The 4993-nt window shown below is 43.5% G+C and overlaps 1 protein-coding gene across 1 annotated transcript in view; it reads left to right on the forward strand.

The window, feature by feature from the left end:
- The window catches only part of FRMPD3 (FERM and PDZ domain containing 3), an 84565-nt gene that overhangs the window by 48929 nt on the left and 30643 nt on the right, over positions 1 to 4993 (forward strand).

Genomic DNA, 4993 nt, shown 5'->3' on the forward strand with positions numbered 1-4993 from the left:
TTGGGGTCCTTTTTTTTTTTTTTTTTCTGTAATTGAGAGGAAGGGAAGGGAAGGAAAGGGAGAGAGACTGGCACCTTTGATGAGGTCTTTATGCTGAGAACCTTCCCTTAGCCTGCAGGCAGCCAGAATCATGGCCTGGCCGGCCCGGCATGTTCAGACATACCTGGTATATGAACCCTGAGCCTTTCCATACAGCTCCAGCATCACAGCATTGCCAGTACTGCTTGTACCACCATGACTGGCCTTGAGCTCATCTTTTTCTCCCTTGTCAACCCTCTGGAATTGTTTTAATTGCACAATAAAATCAACCAGCATTAGGGAAGGCTGGGGCAAATCAGATCAACCCAAGACAGCACAGGGTAGGGGAATTGGAGAACTTGAAGCTACCCCTAGGCTACCCCAGTCTTCCTCATGTCATAGCACACATAGAAAATTACACTAACAGAACATTGGGGGAAATGGGGCAGACCCAGAGACTCTGGCTAACCCTGAGCCCACCTGGCTGCCCTAGAGGCTAAAGGGATAAATATCTTGGCTCATTCTACCCATTCCATGTGCATACCAGTTGGAGAGCCCTGCCACAGACATACACACCTACCTTGAATCATGGAGGGAGGGGTCTTAAGCAAGCAGAGAGTAGGCAGAACCTAGTCCCTATTTCACATCCCAGAGACCAGCTTTTCCAGATCCTTAGAACCTCTCCCATAGATAAGCTCCTTCACACTGGCAAGCAGCTGTCGCTTATGCAAAGTCTGGCAGCCATGGTCAGCCGCCCCCTCCACAGCTCTCCTGTTTGAATACCATTGACCAATGTGGGTGGGTGGCAGGCCTGCCTGCCAGCTGGTGGAAGCGCCTATAGGAGGTACAACTTTCTTTTCTTAAAGGATTCCCCGGGGGAGATGTTGTTAACAGATTAAGAAGTGTAGTGTTTGCAGTTTCTAAAAGAGCACATTATTTGCTTTATTTTTGTATTTATGAAATATAGAAAGCTTTTTGTTAATTTTTATACCTGTAATTCACATGATTCCCATTGGTTTAGGAACCTGCTTGGAGCTGATGTCTCATTGACTTGTGGCTACTTTAATACCATGCTCTGCAGTACTGTATTCATGTGGAAAAATCCCGGGTTCATGTCTCTGGGTTCACATACCAGAGGCTCCCTGTGTGTACATATGTGTTTATAATCCAGACTGGTTGAGGCTGGGAATGGATTGTGGCATGGGGAACCTGTTGAGGCCCTTATCTCTCTCTTTTTCTTTTTCTCTCTATCTCTCTTATGGAAGAAAGAAACTTTAAAAACAAACAGAAAGGCACATGAGCTGCTGGTAAAACACATCAGAACTTATATAGAGCTCTGGAGTCAGAGGAGGTCCAAATCCCAGCTCTGCCAATTCCTACATGTGTGGTCTGAGAAGTACCTAAACTCTCTGAACCCAGCTTTTTCTCAACTACAAAATGGAGGCCCTATCTCAAAATATTGTTGTCAGGATTAAATGAAAAAAAAAAATATATATATATTTATATTTATACACACACAGTGTTTTAGCACACTTCCTGACACATAGTAAGTACGCAACAAATGAGACTTGATATTTTTTTCAAAAGCAAAACATCAGTAAAGAAAACGTTATATGAAGTAAATGTTATAGATAAGTGTGGCATAGAATATGGGACAAAAGAACAGAACGGTGGGGCTGGACAGTGGCGCAGTGGTAAAATGCGATGCTCAGTGAGGCTGACACACATGGGAAGGTTCCAGATTCCATCTGGAGACCTGCTTGAGCACACTGGGACATACATGCCCATGATCCAAGGCTGACTGGGGCCAGGGCTGAATTACAACATCAAGACCCTGTTGGGGATGGTGTCTCTCTCTCTTTCTCTAACTCTCTTTCTCTCCCTCTGTCTCTTTCATTCATGGAAGAAATAAACTAGTGAGCTAAAGAAAAAAAGAAAAAAGCAGGACACAAAGGAGTTAACCAGAACTGGCTTCACACAAGAGGGTGTTTTAAGCTGGATCTTGAAGTGATAGTCATGAATTAGCAAAGAGAAGTGGGATGTGTTCAAAGGCAAGGAGCAAGTACAGAAATAAGCAAGCCATATGTGCAGGTCGATAAGCATAGTTGCTTGGCTGGAGAGGAGAATAAAGAGAAAAAAGATCATTGGTGAGATTAGGGATGTGCAGAACAAGTTGTTTAAAAGCCTCAAAGGCCAGTCCATAGAATTTCAATTAGATGTGGTGGAATAGTGAGACTCCACTGTCAGTCCTTGAGCAGAGAGGTGACAGTATGAAAGTTGACATGGACCAGGGTGCAAAATGGGACAAGGAATAAGGCTTGTGTGAAGCCAGGGAGGCAAGGAGGACATATGGTAGTAATTAAGGAGTGAATTGATAAGGGCCTAAGCTGGAGGGGCAGCAATGGTAATGACAGAGAAAGAATCAATGTGAAACCTGTACAATCATTATGATGTGTATGCATATTCTTCCCCATACTCCTCTCTCACACATACACACACATATCTTATATCCAACCCTATTGCCTGCTGCATATATCTCAGGTGCACTGAAGAGTGGTGCTGTGTGCACAACAGCTGGAGGGTCCAAATCTCGAGTGGGTAGAGAGATAAGACTACCATTAGGGGAAAAATGGGAGATGATGTTGATGAATGGAGGAAGCTAAGAGAAGATTGTACTTTCCAAGTCAGAAACAGCAAATGGCTAGGTAGCTAATGTGGCTGTTCTAAGATGTAACCATCAGGATATGGATGGTCCAGATATGTCCTTAAGCAACGAATAAAACACATGAAAAATCACAAAAGGGGGCTAGACAGCAGTGCAGCGGTAAAGCACAATGCTCTGCAAGACTGATCCACATGGGAAAGTTCTGGGCTCATGTTCATAGACCTCCCTGAGTATGTATATCCAGATCCAGGACTGTCTGGGGCTAGGGGTGGGACTTTTGTTGGAAGTGCTGTCTCTCTGTCTCTTGTTCATGGAAAAAGTAAATAAATAAACTTTAAATTAAAAAGAAAGGCCACAGCAGAGTTATCCACTTTATGTCAGAATTTTTCTAACTTGTATGTAATAAGATTTACCACATGGGGAAAGGAGATAATAACTGCCTCCTACCCCCAAGATGTCCAGCCCCTAATTCTCTGGGAGATTCATGGGTTCTGGGCAAAATCTGTGAATGTGTTATATTACATGGCAGGGGGGAATTAATGTTCTGGATAGCATTAAAGTTGCTAGTTAGCTGACTTTAAACTAGATTAGCTTGGATTATCCAAGGGTGCCCAATGTAATCACAGAGTCCTTATAAATAGAAGAGGGAGATAAAAGAGGAAATCAGAGGGATATGATGTGAGAAGGACTTGATCTGTGCTTGCTGACCTTAAAGATAGAAGGTAGCAGAGATGGCACAGTGGTAGTACAAGTGGATCCACATGAGAAAGTTGCTGGTTCATGTCCCAGGGCATCCCTGTGCATCCTGGGCATTTTTGTGTCTGTGATCCAAGCTGGCTGAGGGTAGATTGTGGCATGGGGACCATGTTGGGGTTGCCTGTATTACTCTTTTCTCTCTTCCTTTGTTTCTATTTGAATTTTTCTCTCATGGAAGAGGTAAATTAATAAATTTTTAAAACAAGAAGAGGGAAAAAGGAACCTTGAGCAAAAGAGTGTGGTTATACTCCAGAAGCTAAAAGAGGCAAGAAGACAGATTCTGTCATAGAGCCTCCAAAGATGACATAGCCTGGCCTATATTTGTTTTAGCCAGTAAGACTTAGACACAAGTACCTAGACATTACTTTAAAGATACGACTTGAGGGAACCAGCAGTTAGCATAATGGCTATGTCGCTGGACTCCCACATAGTCGACCGCGGTTCGCATCCCAGACCCGGTGGCTTAAACTCATGCCGGGCGCGTGTGTGTGCGTGCTCAAGATCACGAGAGGAGAATGGAGGAGAAGGGATTGCGGCGTGACCATCCCCCCTGGGGGTGATTTCTCGCTTTCTGTCTCTATGTCTCTGTCTGTCTGGCGAGCGCATGCGCCCCTATAGCGAAAACCTCTCCAAAAAAAAAAAAAGAAATGATTTGAGTGATAAACATTCTGTTCACATCCAATTTTTATTGCATAGAATCAGATGCACATGTAACCAAAGATATCTGCTCTGTGCATCACTAGTTAAGAAATCTGTGCCCTATGAAATAAACAAGGTCATATTTATCCCTTTCTCACATAAATCAGCAGTGGTGATGATAAAGAAATAGCTGGTGTGAAACCTCTAGAATCACTAACATATGTGTGTGTATTCTGCCCCCCCAGACCTCTTTTGCACATACACTGCATACATCTTATACCATTGGCTACTGCATGTATTCCAAGTGCACTGAAGAATAGTGCTACAAGCACAGCAGAGGCAAGATAGATCAAATAATGGAAGGAAAAAAAGGTTTGACCAGGCGGTGGTGCAATGGTAACACAACTGGACCTGGGAAAGGTCTCAGGTGCAGATCCTGAGACCTGCCTGAGCATACTGGGTGTGTGCATGCCCATGTTTCAGGCAGGCTGAGACAAGGTTGGTCATGGCTTGAAGACCATGTTGATGGTGCTCGCTCAATCTTTGACAAATAAATAAATAAATAAATAACCTTTAACCGAAAAAAAAAAAAAAAAAAAAAAAAAGAAAAGAACAAAAGAAAAGAAAAAGAACAAAGAAAAGATGTGCCGGCAGGTAATGTGGTGGTTAAGGCACTGGACTCCCACATGACTGACCTCATGGTTTGAGTCCTGGACTTCCCAACCTAAAAATCACACTGGTCATGTGCCTGTGTGCCCGAAATCTTAGGAGGAGAATGGGGAAGGGATTGAGGCATGGCCATTCCCCCAGGGAGTGATTTCTCACTTCCCCTCTCTCTGTCTCTGTCTCTCTCCAGTGAATGCAAGTGCCCTATGGCAAAAACCTAAAAAATAAAATAAAATAAAATAAAATAAA

This window comes from Tupaia chinensis, unplaced genomic scaffold (genome assembly GCF_000334495.1).
Source record: "Tupaia chinensis unplaced genomic scaffold, TupChi_1.0 Scaffold000082_1, whole genome shotgun sequence".
Lineage (NCBI taxonomy): Eukaryota > Metazoa > Chordata > Mammalia > Scandentia > Tupaiidae > Tupaia > Tupaia belangeri.